This window comes from Pinus tabuliformis, chromosome 7, assembly GCF_031772625.1.
Source record: "Pinus tabuliformis cultivar Carrire ecotype Pingquan chromosome 7, CPIR1, whole genome shotgun sequence".
Lineage (NCBI taxonomy): Eukaryota > Viridiplantae > Streptophyta > Pinopsida > Pinales > Pinaceae > Pinus > Pinus tabuliformis.
In genome coordinates, this window is record NC_142293.1 from 411,503,521 (window position 1) to 411,522,929 (window position 19,409).

Consider the following 19,409-nt stretch of genomic DNA (forward strand, 5'->3'; position numbering starts at 1 on the left):
CCACATTTACTAATGTGGGTGTGCTAGTATGAGTTCAAATTAATTGATTATGAAACAAGGTTACTTTGGAATGTGGTAGGTTTATGGATGGGTCGTTGTATATTTTGGATTAGGTTTCAAATTTAGATTCCTATTTACCCATCACACAATTTTTTTTGACGTTTTGGTCTTTATACTTCTTGTCAAGAAACATTATGTTTAAATTTTCCCCTTCAAGAATGTTGTTTTGATAATAAATTAAGCCTTCACTAATACAAGTTTGATTAAAAAATTACCCTTCAATAAGATAGTGATGTTACATTTTTCACATATTTTTCATAATAAAAAAATGACCATAATACACAAATGACTTATTGAATCATGAATCTTGGTTTGAAATTGAATGCAACGCTCACTATAAAATCTCTATAACACAAAAATCAAATGTCATTGGCCTGGACATGCCATAATATTTGTATATATGAGATATGACCAAGGAAATATGATGGCACATATGATCACCAATGCAAATAAACAATTTTCAAAGTGAAATGTTAATATGTTGATATAGAAGATTCTTGGTTTCCTATAGAATTTTTATCATTTTGTTTGGGGAGATGTATATTTATTAGTACAAAAACAATATTATTATTACTCATAACCATGTTTTTATCTTTTCATACACATTTTCGTTTTTCAATGGTTGCTTACCTAGAAATTGACCAAAACAAGAATCAATCGACATGCCAACCATATTTTATTTTCAAACTAACTCTAGGCATCACTACTAGGAAATATTAATCCATCCAATGAAGATCCTCATCATCTCCATGGAATGTAACATCTTCATGGAAAATAAAGAGAGATAGGTTTAGGTCAAGTAGTGGCCTCTATAGAGGATAGCCACGACCTAAGAAAAGGAGAACTAAAACTTGGTTAAGAGCAGGAAGAGGTGACCTAGGATTTGGTTAAGAATGATATAGTGATCCAATGGAAAATCCTTTCAAGGAAAAGATCAAATAAAGTAAGGATGTTTGAATTTATTTTCTTCAATTATGTTTCCATAATAAGTATTCTACCTTTTCGTAGACCATAATACAACTTATTTTACCACTTGAACTCGAGGACTCTAGGTTAAGCTGAGTATGAAACATAGGAAGAGTACCATTAATGACTTAATAGTTTTTTTTTTTCCTTAACAAAATCCAACGTCTTCAGAGGAGTTGTTGCACAATATTTTTACACCTATATATGCATAAAAAATTATTAAAAAATGAACTAAAATAAACACATAAACATAATTATTTATTAAAATAAAACCCAAACAAAACAATGCATACTTCTTTTACCAACTACACATAATGTGGAATGTACATCAACCTTCTCTATGGGGTTTAGTCAGTGAAACTATTAGCTCCTCTCCCATAGGATAGAAAATGTAACCAATAAAAGAACTTTAAAAAACACCAATATCAAAGCCAAATAGAAAACTCAAATTCCACAAAAACATATAAGCAAGAACAAGAATAGAGAAATAACCATTGACATAGAAAAAATATCAACAGAAGAAAAAATCATAATAAGATAAGAAAAGACAAACCAATAGTTTACAATAGAATTGAACTCAACTCAACAATCAATGACCCTCTACATCCTACTCTGTAGCAATGTTCCTTTATGCTAAGCTCAATTTGAATGGAGAAGGGATTATTGGTATACAAAATGGAAGAAGATAATAAAATGTAAATTTTCAAGAATGGATGTACCATTACATATAATAGATAGAGATAATCAATATATATAACTATGATGAACAAAGGGTGTTTATATAAATGAAATCCAATAGCCTCTTCTTCAGAACTCCCATCCTGTATCCCCCATCACTAGAGGGATTGAACCACTACGCCCTCCTGCTCTTGCTACCACCATGCTTCTCTAATGTTTATTGATAAATGCATGTCGATGCATGCTCTAGATGAGAAGGTCAGTGATGGTTACTTTGAATACTCTTCAAATGATCATTCCTCTCTTTATGCTTCTCCCCCGAACATATTTAGAGTTTCTAAGCCCATTTCACATTTTATGGCACCCATGAGGGTTAGAAGATTAAAGGGTCAAATTACCCAACACCTTTTCTATGTTAAGGGTTCAAATTTTCCTTGCACTATGCACACACCTTCTATTAGTTGACGTGTCAAGGACTCCTGCGCAATGTCTATTCACCTAGTCTTGCATAATATTGATGACCTATTACACTTCGTGGTTAGGAACACCATGTTCAGATCTACAACAATAGTTGGAGAACTATCATCCCATCCTCGATCTCCTAGAGGAAATGAACCAACATCACCATGCTCCCACTCCCACACAAGAAGTGATGGTTTCCACAATATAGTGTTTACGAAAATTTCCATTGGCTTATAGTTTACATCTTGGAAAACATCTTCTTTAATATTGTGTACCTTCGCATTTGGCAACTCCAGGATCTTCATTTTGGGAGCCATGGTGTGCATGGGTCTACATTCTCCTTCTAGGTTAAGCCCCATATCTCAATTTTTTGTGCACCAATGAGTCGTTCTCTAGCTCAACTTCATTTTGGTGGGTTGCTATGGGACAAATTAGGCAACAAATTCAAAATAAATGAAGAAATTTCAACTTTCATCTTTTAATATATGCATTGTAATGCTAATTTGCTCCTAACTTATGTTTCAGTAATCTTCATTTAGTTTCGGAGTGAAGTTCAAGACATTGAATTAATGGTGTGATAGATAGATCCATTTTAACTCGAGATCTACCAAGAGTTGAGAGGAATCATATCTCTTTGAAGTGCAAATATTTCTTCAAGTTTTGCACTTTCATTTTAAGAGATTTGAACCCTCTCGTTGCTTGGTAGATCCAAAGTTAAAATGGATCTATGTTGGTTATAAATCAATTTTGAACTACGAGTAAACCCTAAAAGGGAACATGTATCTAGAATTGATTATTGGCGAAATTGTATAACAATGAAATATTGGATAATAAAATTGGATTCTTTAAACTATAAACAAACTTTGAATTTCTTAACTATAAAATAATCTTTAAAACAGAACATGCGTCATGAATTGATAGTAACAAAATTGAATAAAGCATAAACTTTGAATTTTTTTAACTATAAGTAAACTCTAAAGAATATTATATGTTTCAAGTTGATTATTAGTAAAATTGAATAAAGCTTAAGCATAACATATTTTAAGTTTTCTCCAAAAATTAAGATAAACCCTTAAACCTAATCATTCAACAACTTAAGATAAAGTATTAATAATAGAAAAAAACAAACCGTCAAAATAACGTTTTGTAAAATTTAAGACACATCACCAAAAACTGTCAAGATTAAATATGTGCAAAATGGCTTATGATGAGCATTTTCCCGTCAAACTCCATCCTTGTTTGGGACTACCAAATACCTAACATAATATTTTTCAATGTTTCTAATTTGTAAAATGTGAAGTAAAATGTTAAATGTCCATGGGGTCTTGGATAGATGGTGATCTGGTGCTCTGTTAAGGTACTCCTTGATATGAAGTCACCGGTTCAATTTGTCGTCACTGGTACAATTCCTCCGCCCTGACCGGGGTGACATATTGGACATGATTATAATGTAATCTCACCCAAACTTACAAAAAAAATGTAAAATCTGAATTTAGGCTTCTATGATCCATAACTTATATGCTAAAAAATCTTTTAGTGATAATTATCTACACTTCTCGAACAATCTAATATAATTTATCTTCATGATTATGTCATTATCACAAAAAATAAAATAAAATAAAATAATTCTTATAAACAAAATCAAAATAGACATTATAATATAATTTCTAACAATTTCTTAAAAACATAAATAAATAAAATATTAACGATTTCCAAAAGGGAAAAAAAACCTTTGAATTCACAGTTGTCCATCATTAAACTTAGTCATATCATTTATTAGTTTATGTTTTTTATATATTTCAATATGTTAACTTTTTTAAATATATAATTATTTGTGGGTTTTTTTTTTTTAATCAATCAGCATGTGCATGTCTCGAAATCTTCATAAACATTTCCTGACAGCACTGCTGACGTCACTGTATTGACCTGTGCTATGTGACCAAAGGCGACTTGTGACGTCATTGTATTATTGTGTGTCGAAAGGTAGCATATGCGTACTGGGAAAAAGACGGTCAAGATGCTGTGGGATTCGAACCAAGTAAAGAGTGGTTATTGACGTGGCAGTGTCACGTTATGGAGACATTGATTTCTCATATTTTATTTAGGTGTTGTTTAATTGTTTTACGGTTTTACAATTCGAAATCTGATGGTACAAATTTTGGTGAAATTATGTTTATTGTATTTTTTTTTTTAACTATAAAATTAAGTAGTCTATCGAGGTGGAGGAGTTCTTTGAAAGTTATGGAAATTACAGTTATATTTAGAGAAAATCTGGCAAGGATTTTTGTCAATCCAAGTTATAGTTGTTAAACTTCAAAATTTTAGGTGTCCTAGACGTTTTTGATGGTGCTGAATCCATTTCCACCATCAAAAGCACGATTCAAAGGCTAACTCTACAAGATTTTTTGAAATTTTTTTACCCGGATTCTGGCCACTTTTGATCCTCCACCTCGTTAGACGGCTCCCTATAAAATGGGTCCAGTAAGTCCAATATCTTGGTGAAATTATACTTACTCTATTTTTTAAACTATAAAATGGGTCCCAGTAGGTCCAGTGCCTTGTAAAATTTCTACAAATTTTACAACTCAAATTGATTACAATAAAATTTTAATGGATTTTAGATCAAATGAATCCATAAATTTACCCCAAAAACCAAAGCTTAAAATGTCTAGTGATGCTTTTATGCAAGTTATTTAGGGTTGAACTTAGTTTATATGTATGCAATCTTCTAAGTTAAAAATTTTAGTTTGTAATAATAAAGCCTCACAGAATCTATACTAATTAAATAAAACAATCTAAAAAATTTAGTTTGTAATAATAAAGTATCATAGAATCTATATTAATTAAATAAAACAATCAAATATTTAATATTAAATCAGAAAGTATTATAAAGTTGAAATGTACATGACGGTGATCCTCTCAAGCTCATGGTCCTCATTGGTTGGCATCTGCAATAGCTTGGTTTGATCTAATAGAGGAACTGCAATTAGCCTCTAGTAGATAGCATCCACCCCACAAGTGGACACTCATATTAGTCATTAGATTACGAGGGAGGTGGTTGAATGTCACTTGAATGGTTAGAAACCTCTCAAAAAAAAATATGGTTCTAAAACAAATTCGAATCCCATTCTACCATCGAGCACAACATGACAATGACCTAGAGAGAAAAACATTTGCTACATGAAATTGAAAACCACCTTATCAATATGGGCCTCTAAACCAAATAATCTACATAGTGCAATAGAGAGTAGTTAATTGAATGCCCATCAAAGGTGTAGTGTGTTATTGTCATCATTAGAAAGAAATGCCTAACTTCCTCTATACTAAATTCATCTAAATGCACTGGCGACTAGCAACCTAGAAGTCACAAGGGTCAATGATATCCTCATTAACATATCTATCAGTGTATGCAATCTAACCCTCTATTTGAATGCTAGGTGAGACAAAGGGGAATTGGGGGAAATTGCCCCCTCTTTTGGATGACCCAGTAATGAATTATATTCTCTTTTGTGGGCTAGTAATATAAATCAAGACCTACCTTGAATGCCCACCTAGCACGACTTTGGTGGATAAACTACATCAACAAGCATATGTTTCAATTAAGAGATGCAGCTTCTTCATTAAAAAAGCTTAATTTTTCTTAAGCAAATGATCACTTTTTTAAATTGAAATTTATTATTATTATTATTTCGTCATGGTCATCATAAAAAATTAACTCTAGCATATGGTAGTTTAGCATGGATAAATAGAATGTTAACACATCCTTACTTTTCCAACCTTATATATAAATACTACATAAGCCCCAAGGTGTCGTCATCCTCATTGGTTGGCATCTGCAATAGCTTGGTTTGATCCAATAGAGGAACTGCAATTAGCCTCTCGTAGATAGGATCCACCCCACAAGTGGACACTCATATTAGTCATTAGATTACGAGGGAGGTGGTTGAATGTCACTTGAATAGTTAGAAACCTCTAAAAAAAATATGGTTCTAAAACAAATTCGAATCCCATTCTACCATCGAGCACAACATGATGATGACCTAGAGAGAAAAATGTTTGCTACGTGAAATTGAAAACCACCTTATCAATATGGGCCTCTAAACTAAATAATCTACATAGTGCAATAGAGAGGAGTTAATTGAATGCCCATCAAAGGTGTAGTGTGCTATTGTCATCATAAGAAAGAAATGCCTAACTTCCTCTATACTAAATTCATCTAAATGCACTAGCAACTAGCAACCTAGAAGTCACAAGGGTCAATGGTGTCCTCATTAACATATCTATCAATGTATACAATCTAACCCTCTATTTGAATGCTAGGTGAGACAAAGGGGAATTGGGGGAAATTACCCCCTCTTTTGGATGACCCAGTAATGAATTATATTCTCTTTTGTGGGCTAGTAATATAAATCAAGATCTACCTTGAATGCCCACCTAGCACGACTTTGGTGGATAAACTACATCAACAAGCATATGTTTCAATTAAGAGATGCAGCTTCTTCATTAAAAAAACTTAAATTTTCTTAAGCAAATGATGACTTTTTTAAATTGAAATTTATTATTATTATTTCGTCGTGGTCATCATAAAAAATTTATGTTGAACATACAACGTACTTTTAAAAATAAAACTCACCATTAATAATACTAAATAAGTATTAGTACATTGTCAGTGGTACATTTTACCAAAAAAAAAAAAAATTACATCGAAAAAGTGATTATGATTTTTATTGATATTATCAATGTTCCAACTATTTTGTACACTGCCACCAACCAATCAACTTTTTATGATAAATAGACCACTTAAAACAGGTCAACCACTCCAAGTTACATCAATAATTTAAGAAAATTTTATTATTTACATAAAATTAATTATTCAGTCATTATTTATAGAAATATTAGTAATAGTGTATCTACACATTATATGATATACTAACATGTTTAATTTAACTTTAATAAAGACATTTAATATTATATGGTATACTAACATTATAATATTGAGAAGCATTATAAGCATTGCTTATAGCTTTGATAAAACAAATCCAAAAATTGAGATTTTTAAAATTATTTAATGTTTTATTGGTACATTCCATATCAATCTATACACCCTAAGATTTGAGGAATTACTTTGCGCATTGTAAATAGTGCATTTGTAATATTAAGAAATACTAATAGTGAGATTCTCTGTAATAAATAGTACCAAAAACATTAATTTTTTATTTTTTCTAATTTTAATGTTTTATTGGGCTTTCAAAGTCAATAAGATTTGAGGAATTACTTTGCCCATTGTAAATAGTGCATTTGTAATATTAAGAAATACTAATAGTGAGATTCTCTGTAATAAATAGTACCAAAAACATTAATTTTTTATTTTTTCTAATTTTAATGTTTTATTGGGCTTTCAAAGTCAATAATCATACATAATGCCTATAAAGATAGCTATTTTAAATGGTGCAATTATAATATTGAGAAGTATTAACGAAAGTTATTTAAACATAAAATTTCTACACTAGCAATTGTATTACTCATATTAAAAAGCATTAATAATAATGCTCCACCAAAAACAATAAAGGTTTCCTTTATTGGTTTCTTGTTACGTTACACCATTGTTCTCTAGGGGATTAACACACTCTTGATACACGTTATTAATAGTGCATCCTATATATTTATAATATGTTGAACATTTTCTAGTGTGATTCAATTGTTTGATTATATCATGTGGAATTTTATAAAATAAATGGAAAATATGGTAAATTGAAGCTAATTTATATTTCATTGGATTAAAAATGTAAATGAGGAGGTATGAAATAATTTACTTTTTAATTTGCTAAATAAGCATGGTTTTCATATAGATTAAAAAACAAATTCATGTAACCATTTTGAAAATTTTGAAAACAAAATAAATTTATTGGTGAAAAGAAGGAATCAATGAATATTATAACATAATAACGCTGATGATGGGTTAGTCACATAAAGATGTTCAGCATTGATGCTTGCATGGTTGGAAGTATTGGTAAAACTGTAAATTGAAATTGTATTTCGGTAAAATTAATGTTATTTTACCCAATGTTTGTGTGCCCAACAAGAAGATGTACTAGTTCGATGCTGTGTTTTGGGTACATCATATATTTTTTTTAATAATAAAAGTAACATCTCTGATGCAAAATTTGTTAAAGTGTCCTAATGCGTTTATTTTCAATGAAATGCATCAATTTATTTTTTGAAATTTGAAAAACAAATAATATATTTTGTTACGAAATGTCATAATTGTGACAACACCATCCCCCTCAAGGCCATTTCAAGGGGTCTGGAGTGTCTAAGACCAACCTCTAAGGTTTCTTTATGGAGATGTGGTTATTAAAAATCTTATTCCTTCAACCAACTTAAAAATTTTCCCTAAAATAATCTCATATTCTACTCATGGAGAGCTTTCCAACAATACAAATTTAATCAAAATTCAAGATCTAGATGTAAAGTTATGGCCATTGGAATTTGTTATGCTCTAAACACCAAATTAACGTCCATAGATCACCACCAGTAAACACATGGAAATGATTTTCCCCCCATGTTCCCATCATATAATGGTGTATCAAGAACATGTGGTTGACGTGTGGAAGTCCTTGACTACATGTCGACATTGCATAGGGCCACAACCTTAAAGGTACACATCAACTTAATATTCACATTCAGATTCTAGATTTTAAAAAATCCCCACTCTAGTGATTGTTTTCATTTTTGGACTTCCTCATTCATCCAATATTTTTATAACTTTCAAATCCATCTAGATCTAAGATTTTTCTCTTTCCTACTTTGGCTAGCATGTTGACCTTTTAGATAATATGGATTTGGGAAATTTTCAAAGTCCCCTATTAATTAAAATTTAGATTTCTAGACTTCCACATCGACTCTTTGCACTATCACACCACGTATCTTCACGATGTCGACATTCCACATTAGTCACATATCACCATACAATGTCACCCAAAACATTTCCTTCATGCCACAACATAATGACATAGCATGCTTCCACTTTAGCATGTATCCTCATGTAAGGACCGCCTGTGCTCATGTGGGCTCCATGTAACCTTCACATGGCCTACTGTGCTAGAATTTGAATATTATTCTTTCAATAAAATATCGTTATAAGAAATTATGAATGTTTGGATATTAGGATGTTGATAAACTACATATCCCTAATCCCATTATTTGATAGATCTTGCAAATTTCATAGAATCTGGATCTCAATATTATGGATCTCCAACCCCGCCAATTGAAAAATATTAGGAGTTTCATCTCCTTCTCTTTACAGAATCCAAATCTTGATGGAATCAATATCTTGTTCTTTGTTCAATTTGGTTGCCTATTCACCAAACCATTGGTCATTGAAAAAACTTAGAAATGTCTCCAATGCACTAAGATGGTATAGTTGATGGACCTTGACTGATAGAAATGGTAATTATCTACTAACTAATATATGATTAACTGGGCACAAGGCCACGCTTCATTCAACCATAACTTCAGTTGTAGATAAGAGTCGGTCCCTAGTCCTTGAACACTGTGACACTGAGAGAATGGATCCAAAGGGCCTTATTAAGGCTAGTCCAATGAATGGAACATATTCTTAATTCCTTTCGGCTAAGATATTAGTTATAGCTCCTGTCAGGCCATGTGACCAAGGTGTGCGATAAACACCTCCAAACCCTAAATTTCATGGTTAATCCATGGATTTTCCTCAGGAAGAACCATTCTTTCAAATAGAATTTCATAACTTGTCTAAGGATTGAAAGGGACGTTGATAGGGAAATGACTTCCAAATGACTATTGATAAATATAGAAATATTCACTAGCCTTTAAAAAAATAAAAAACACCACCCTTAACTAGGAACCTTCATATAAAGGACATAGGATGAATAGAGGCTAACTTCATAACTTTCACCTAACTAAAATGAGATCCTCATACTTCTTTGGGGCTAAAAAGCTTCAAACCTCAACTCTAAAACTTGTAAACATGAAAGCCAGTGGTCTAGCTTATCATAATGATGGGGCCAGCCCACGTGGTCCCGCCTTGCCTCTCCTTATGTGGACTTACGCTATTGAACTGGTTGGGATATATGGTAATTGAAAATTGATTTAGGTTTAATTAACCATCAACTCGACTGTACTTGGTGTTGATCCTTCGTTGGACACCTGTTCTCCTCGAACTTGGCAAACCCTACCTCACTTTTTGTTATCCAGTTCGCGCCTTCGCGGTCATTCTTGCCTTCGACGCTTGGTCTCGGTGGTCTCTGTATTGTTTTGGCTCCGCCTCTGAGTTGTTTCGGTCTGTGATGAAACCCCTTTGGATTTCCGCCGGTTCTGTGGTGATATGATGTTGCTCAGCTATACCTTGTCGTTACTGTGTGGGTCTATTCGGCTCCTGGTTTTGTTGGTAAGTTGCTATAGTTCCACCGTGCGTTCATTTCGTTTTCATGTCTGTAAGAACTATCCTTTGTTCGCTTTTGTGGTTACTGTCTGGTCTGGCCTTCTTGACAAATCTGTGATTAATGACTATGGTGTAATAATGCTCGGTCCGCTCAGTTCGACAGTTGCACAGGTCGATGGAATTCCAGTTTAGTTCTTCTCCGGCGCTCGGCTCTTTGGACAAGGTATGTCACAGTTCCATGCTATAATTTCTTTTCCTCTGTTTGCACCGAGACTAACGTTCTGCAGCCCCTCTGTGGACAGGGGTCTCTGTTTCGGGGTTCTGTTGGCCTACTGTTCCGGCACACTGTCAGGTATGTTTATCCTCCTTTCTGCATACTCAAGGTTTTCATTTACAGTCGTTATGGCATCAATTTCTCATGCGAGGGTTTTGTTGGAAAGAAACCCCGACCTTCCACCTTCTCTGTCTTTTACAGGTGTGGCCAGCTCCCGTATCTTCGCAATGGCTTTCGTCGATTCCTTCCGGGTAGTCCTGCTCTCGTTTTACTTTCTTGTAATGGTTCTTGGTCTTGGTCACGATTACAGTCGCCTGTTATGTGAAATGTCTGTCTATTTGTTGAGTCTGGACTTTCTGGGTTTGTCAAACCCTTGGCCGCAACGTAGGAGGGTTTGTGGGTCGGTTGCAACGCTGTTCGGTTACACCTCGATGCACAGTCTATGTAATTTTTGTGCAGAAAAATACATTGTAATATTAAGTGATAGATAAACTCGTTCACTGATAGTTCTGGTTGCTTACCCGGTTAGTGTGGTTGTCTAACTTGACCCTTTGTGGGTGTTGGTTCTTTCCGCCTTTTGTTCACTTTCTTCTCTGCCAGTTCGTAGCTTCTTGAATACTGTAAAACACTGTTGATATATTTAAATAAAAATGAAATAGTTACACAGCACTGTATATACAGGCTTTTGTTACTGAGGACATATATATATATATGAACAATTTGTTTGCTTGTGCACTAAATAAGATGAAGGAAAATGTATATTTTTTATTCTCATGTAAATGCTCCGTTGCTGAACCCCTCTGGGTTATCTTGCTTGTCTTTTTATACAATGTTTTCAGGCAGTTTGATAACTGCTGGTAGTTATTCAATTACAGTTTGTTTTGCAGTTACTATAGGCATGATTTTCTTGACTATCAATTAGTTTACTTTGTCTGCCTTTTTACCATAGGGATTCGTTGTTAATCACCTACTGACCCTAACCTACTATTATCATTTCTAACTAGAACCTATTACAATATTTTAAATATAATGAACAAAAATTTAAAATAACAGAAAGTTAATAATGTAGTTGACCATGAAAGAAATAAAACAAAAACATAGGAACTTGACAGACTTGTTGTCCGTTCAGTGAACTGTGTCTCATTCCCAATCTTTTTCAGAAACTTTGTTCGCCCTCTCTCGGTCTTCACCCTGTTGACCAGATGCTCCTGCATCAGGCTGCCGGGGTAAAAGAGAACTCATGGCTCCATCCCATGAGCTCCTCCACCGAGTAGCCAGCCTTCTGAATCTGTGCCTCGTCGAGCCAGGAGCTGTCCTCCATTGGACGGTCCTTCCACTTGACGAGGTAACGCAGATACTCCTTCCTGCGCGTCTTCTTGGCTACCTGTGTGCTGAGGATTCCTTCGATTTCATGGGTCCGGACCGAAGGCAACTGTTTCTTCCAAAGACTGCTCTCGAACTGGGTGTCCCGTTATGGCTGTACCATCCTATCATCTTCCGCCTGGGCATGATATGGGAACAGGTCTGCCACGTTGAATATAGGTGGTATACCTATATCAGGTGGCAACTGAATTTCATATGCATTAGCTGAAAATTTTCGCAGAATTTTGCATGGACCGATTTTCTTGAATTTCAATTTGTTATATGTTCCCTTAGGAAACCATTCCCGGCGCAGATGCACAAGGACTTCGTCTCCAATCTCAAAATGTACTTCTCGACGCTTTACGTCTGCATGCTGTTTGTATTTCTGCGTGCTGTCCTGCAATCTTAATTTGACCTTTTCATGCAGTTCACTCATTGCTTCAGCAAAATCTTCCCCATCTGCACTTCTTTGTTCTAGCTGTCCCAAATCTCGTAGTTCATGTACCCCTCGAGGATGCATACCATACAAAATCTGAAATGGGCTAAATCCGGTGCTCTGATTGGGGGAATCGTTATAAGCGAATTCTGCCTGGGCAAGAGCTCGATCCCATAATCGCGAGTTTTCTCCTGTCAAACTTCTTAACAAGTTGCCCAAACTCCTGTTCACCACCTCTTTCTGTCCATCAGTCTGCGGGTGATACACAGAACTGAAATTTAACTGCGTGCCCAACTTTTTCCACAGGGTGCGCCAAAAATGTCCTGTGAACTTCACATCCCTGTCTGATACAATAGTTCTAGGTAAGCCATGTAATCGAACTACTTCTGTAAAGAAGAGGTGTGCCACGTTTGTGGCATCGCTAGTCTTCCAGCAAGGAATGAAATGAGCCATTTTCGAGGACCTATCCACCACCACCATCACTGAATCATATCCCCGCTGCGTTCTAGGCAATCCTAGGACAAAGTTAATGCTGACCGAATCCCACGGCCTGCTCGGAACAGGTAGGGGTGTGTACAGTCCAGTGTTCTGGCTGTGTCCTTTCGCAAGTTGGCAGATTTTACACCTGGTCACATACCTCTGCACGTCCCGGCTCATTTTTGGCCAATAATAAAAATGCCCGAGCTACTCCAACGTTTTATCGATGCCAAAATGTCCCGCTAGTCCGCCACTGTGTTTCTCTCTTACTAAATTTTCCCTCATCGAACAGTCTAGAACACATAGCTGTCCTCCTCGAAACAATAATCCTTCCTGTAAATTGAAATCTATCCATGGGCTCGTATTCCTTAATACGGGATTTTGGCATGCTTCAAAAGATTCCTTGAAATCCGCGTCCATCTGGTACAAATCCTTCAAGTACTCAAATCCCATCACCTGTATGCCACTTTCCTGTAAGAGCAAGGCTCTTCTGCTTAAAGCATCCGCCACTTTGTTGGCTTGCCCACTTATGTGCTTCAACACAAAAGTAAAACTCTGCAAGTATTCCACCCACTTGGCATGTTTATGGTTCAATTTGTGCTGCTGCGTTACATATTGTAACGCTGAATTATCAGAGAACAAGACGAACTCATTGCCCAGTAAGTAGTGCCTCCAATGTTTCAAAGCTTGAACCACTGCATAGAACTCTTTGTCATATGACGAATACTTCTGCCGACTCTCATTTAGTTTTTCACTAAAAAACGCCAGCGGTCTGTCCTCTTGACTGAGCATAGGGCCAATAGCTGTCCCGCTTGCATCACAATGAACCTGAAATGGTTTGCTAAAATCGGGCAGTCTCAAGATCGGCCTCTCCGTTATTTTCCACTTCAGAAGTTGGAAACTGTTTTCTGTCGCCTTGGTCCAACAAAAAGGTTGGCTAGCCTTTTTGATGGTCTCTAGCATTGGTGCGCAGATCTCACTAAAATTCTTAATGAATTTTCGATAAAAACTTGCTAAACCGTGAAAGCTACGTACCTCAAACAAATTCTTAGGTGACGGCCAACTTATGATCGCTGCAATCTTTTCTGGGTCCATCTTTAACTCGTTCTCTGCAACTACAAATCCCAGATAGATTAACTCCTTCTGCAAGAAAGTGCATTTCTTCAAATTTATAAGCAGTTTGTTCTGCTGCAGCTTCTCGAATACCCTTCGAATATGCTGAAGGTGCTCTCTTTTCGTCCTGCTGAAAATTAAAATATCGTCCAGATAGACTATCACAAATTTTCCAATAAATTCCTTTAACATTTCATTCATCAGTCTCATAAAAGTACTCGGAGCGTTACTCAACCCAAATGGCATGACCAGCCATTCGTACAGTCCTTCGTTGGTCTTGAAGGCTGTCTTCCATTCGTCTCCCTCTCTAATTCTGATCTGATGGTACCCACTCTTCAGATCTATTTTTGTAAAGTAAGCTGCCCCACTAAGACAGTCCATCATGTCGTCCATTCTAGGCAAGGGAAACCTGTATCGAATCGTAATTTTGTTTATAGCCCGCGAATCTGTGCACATTCGCCATTCTCCACCTTTCTTGGGTGCAAGGACTGTTGGTACTGCACAAGGGCTCAGACTTTCTCTGATCAGTCCTTTATCCAACAACTCCTGCACTTGTTTGCGTACTTCTTCATTGTCCTTTGGACTCATCCTATACGCTGCCTTGTTCGGCAAGCTTGCTCCTGGTATGAAATCAATGTGATGGTTGATACTCCTTTTGGGAGGCAATTTATCAGGTAACTCATCAGCCGCAATGTCTTGAAATTCTTCCAATAGCTCCTGTATTTCCTTGGGCAACTCTGATTTTTCCAAGTTCAGCAATACTGGCTTCATCCTCCTCACAACTGCAAAATTAACTTCATTTTCCTCAATCTGTTTTATAAACTGTTTTCCTCCAATTAACAACGCCTTTATTCCGCTTGATTCTGTTGTGTCTTCCTCTTTGATGGGTACAAGTGTGTGTTTTACCCCATCCTTGGTAAATTTATAACAGTTGGTCTTTCCATCGTGTGTCACCTTCCTATCATACTGCCATGGTCTTCCAAGTAGTATATGGCACACGTCCATTGGCATAATATCACAGACCACTGTATCGTGGTACTTGCCAATGTGAAACTCTACCTCGCATTGTTCATCAACCAACAGCTGGTGGCCTTTCTGTAGCCACGACACCTTGTAAGGTGTGGGGTGCTTCAGCCGCTTCAACCCCAGTTTTTCCACCATCTCAGTGGCAACCAAGTTATCCGTACTCCCGCTGTCTATTATCACTTTGCAGCACTTTCCATGCGATTTACAGACTGTCCAGAACAGTGCCTTCTGCTGTGTTGGTTCAACCACCTCCTTGGCTGGTTTTAACAACACTTTATTCAAAATCAAAGCTTCTCCCGTTTCCGCCATGTCTTCCACCTCCCGGGGTTGTGCTTCAGCTTCTTCAGGCTGTGCCACAAGTGTTCCCCTCTGACCTGCCTGTTCAACTTTTGGACATTCAAAGGATCTGTGCCCCCATTTATGGCACCTGTAGCACTGGACACCAGTCCCTCTTCCGCGGCCATTCCCTCGTCCTCGCTGATATGACCGACCTCCTCTGGTGCTATCTCCTTTTTCTGCTGTCCCTGAAGTTTTAGAACTGCTGCCTTCTTCGCTGTTCGCAGCATTCCTTCCTCTGCCGTAGGACTGTCCCCGTCCTCTGCCATTTCCTCTCCCTCTCCTGTTGTTTTTTTTTCTGTTGATTTTTTCCTCAGCCTTTACAGCACTCTGAAAGGCTTCTTCAATATTCCGGGGAGAAAGAATACTGATTTCATCCAATATCTCCATCCTCAATCCATTTACGTACCTTGTTGTTTTTTCTGGGTTATCATCAGTATAACCAGCACGTAAATTCACTCGGTAAAACTCTTCCGTGTACTCCTTGACAGTCATTCCCTTCTGTCTTAAATTCTGTACTCGCCGATATAATTCCACCTGGTAGTCTTTTGGCAGAAATCTGCCCTTCAATTTCGCCACCATCCTTGACCATTGTCGTATCGGCAACTTATTCATTCGTTTTCTGTCCGCTTGGACACTGTCCCACCACAAGAGTGCGTGTCCCTTTAACTTAGTGGCAGCGAACCTAACTCTTTTATCCTCACTGACTTCTTCATTCTCAAAATATTTGTCGAGTTCGCTTATCCAGTCCAACAGGACATCTGCGGACAGACTGCCATCGTAATTAGAAATCTTTGTTTTGGGTTTGCTGCTGGCCAATAAAACTGAACGCAGCAGTCTCAATTCCGGAGCTTCTTCGTCTGACCCGTCTGTAGCAGTTACTACTTCCTCCTCACTGTTATCTCCAAGTTCCGGGTCTCTTCGCCTACCCGCCTCCACTGCTTCCAAATGAGCTGTAAGAACTCTAATCTGTTCCCTCAATCCTTCATCTGCTCCCCTACGTGCACCTCTTCCATGTCCTCGTCTTGGTGCTTCCATCCTCTTCTATTTCTAAAAAAAACTGCTCTGATACCACTTGATGGGGCCAGCCCACGTGGTCCCGCCTTGCCTCTGCTTATGTGGACTTACGCTATTGAACTGGTTGGGATATATGGTAATTGAAAATTGATTTAGGTTTAATTAACCATCAACTCGGCTGTACTTGGTGTTGATCCTCCGTTGGACACCTGTTCTCCTCGAACTTGGCAAACCCTACCTCGCTTTTTGTTACCCGGTTCGCGCCTTCGCGGTCATTCTTGCCTTCGATGCTTGGTCTCGGTGGTCTCTGTATTTTTTTGGCTCCGCCTCTGAGTTGTTTCAGTCTGTGATGAAACCCCTTTGGATTTCCGCCGGTTCTGTGGTGATATGATGTTGCTCAGCTATACCTTGTCATTACTGTGTGGGTCTATTCGGCTCCTGGTTTTGTTGGTAAGTTGTTATAGTTCCACCGTGCGTTCATTTCGTTTTCATGTCTGTAAGAACTATCCTTTGTTCGCTTTTGTGGTTACTGTCTGGTCTGGCCTTCTTGACAAATCTGTGATTAATGACTATGGTGTAATAATGCTCGGTCCGCTCAGTTCGACAGTTGCACAGGTCGATGGAATTCCAGTTTAGTTCTTCTCCGGCGCTCGGCTCTTTGGACAAGGTATGTCACAGTTCCATGCTATAATTTCTTTTCCTCTGTTTGCACCGAGACTAACGTTCTGCAGCCCCTCTGTGGACAGGGGTCTCTGTTTCGGGGTTCTGTTGGCCTACTGTTCCGGCACACTGTCAGGTATGTTTATCCTCCTTTCTGCATACTCAGGGTTTTCATTTACAGTTGTTATGGCATCAATTTCTCATGCGAGGGTTTTGTTGGAAAGAAACCCTGACCTTCCACCTTCTCTGTCTTTTACAGGTGTGGCCGGCTCCCGTATCTTCGCAATGGCTTCCGTCGATTCCTTCCGGGTAGTCCTGCTCTCGTTTTACTTTCTTGTAATGGTTCTTGGTCCTGGTCACGATTACAGTCGCCTGTTATGTGAAATGTCTGTCTATTTGTTGAGTCTGGACTTTCTGGGTTTGTCAAACCCTTGGCCGCAACGTAGGAGGGTTTGTGGGTCGGTTGCAACTCTGTTCGGTTACACCTCGATGCACAGTCTATGTAATTTTTATGCAGAAAAATACATTGTAATATTAAGTGATAGATAAACTCATTCACTGATAGTTCTGGTTGCTTACCCGGTTAGTGTGGTTGTCTAACTTGACCCTTTGTGGGTGCTGGTTCTTTCCGCCTTTTGTTCACTTTCTTCTCTGCCAGTTCGTAGCTTCTTGAATACTGTAAAACACTGTTGATATATTTAAATAAAAATGAAATAGTTACACAGCACTGTATATACAAGCTTTTGTTACTGAGGACATATATATATGAACAATTTGTTTGCTTGTGCACTGAATAAGATGAAGGAAAATGTATATTTTTTATTCTCATGTAAATGCTCCGTTGTTGAACCCCTCTGGGTTATCTTGCTTGTCTTTTTATACAATGTTTTCAGGAAGTTTGATAACTGCTGGTAGTTATTCAATTACAGTTTGTTTTGCAGTTATTATAGGCATGATTTTCTTGACTATCAATTAGTTTACTTTGTCTGCCTTTTTACCATAGGGATTCGTTGTTAATCACCTACTGACCCTAACCTACTATTATCATTTCTAACTAGAACCTATCACAATATTTTAAATATAATGAACAGAAATTTAAAATAACAGAAAGTTAATAATGTAGTTGACCATGAAAGAAATAAAACAAAAACATAGGAACTTGACAGACTTGCTGTCCGTTCAGTGAACTATGTCTCATTCCCAATCTTTTTCAGAAACTTTGTTCGCCCTCTCTCGGTCTTCACCCTGTTGACCAGATGCTCCTGCATCACATAAGGATAGCATTATCCATCTTTTTAAAAGGTTCCCAATTAAGGGGAATACCTCCTAGACTTCTGACTTAAATTGAGGGGATACAACATATCTATCCAATCCCACAACTAGCCTATTAATAAGTAGATGCATCAATAGAATTGTAAGAAGAGATATGGGCTCCTATCAGCTTGTGCATTGTACTTCATAATACCATTAATCTCATATGTAACATAAGTAACATATTTTAAGGATTATTTATTCTTACAAACTTCCTTAATAAAAGAAAGATAATAGCTAGTGTGAAAACATGGTTCATAACTTCATCTCATCATTACAAATATATTCAATACACTAAAAAGTAGTATCATTTCATTAATAGAGAGAGGTGTATATATACACATATTCAATTCACATAATCTTATTGGAAGATGAAGAGGGAAGAGCCACTCTCAACCCAACCATATGCTCAACAACACTATAGTTTTCATAGTGAACCACCCATGAGCCATATTTGATGCCTTAAGAGGAATTTTCACTCATGATTCATAATTCAATGAAGGGTAGATATTATGAGGTCCAATCTCCTTCATACATATGAATTAGTATGTAACCTTACAACCTATGAGTTAGGGACTATTGAAAATCACAATATGATAACCATGGGACTATATAGCATAAAGGAGGTCCTTCACTAATTTAGTAGTCCCTTGATACTTTGCTTGTCTCGACGCCTTATAATGTTAGTCAAGACAAACTATTCACAAAATTTTCCTCACCCTCTAACTCAGACTGAGGATTGTTAGATTACTTTCCTAATACAATTTAAGTAAAATTATAAATTACACAAAAGTATATTACGTGTTTGAGGA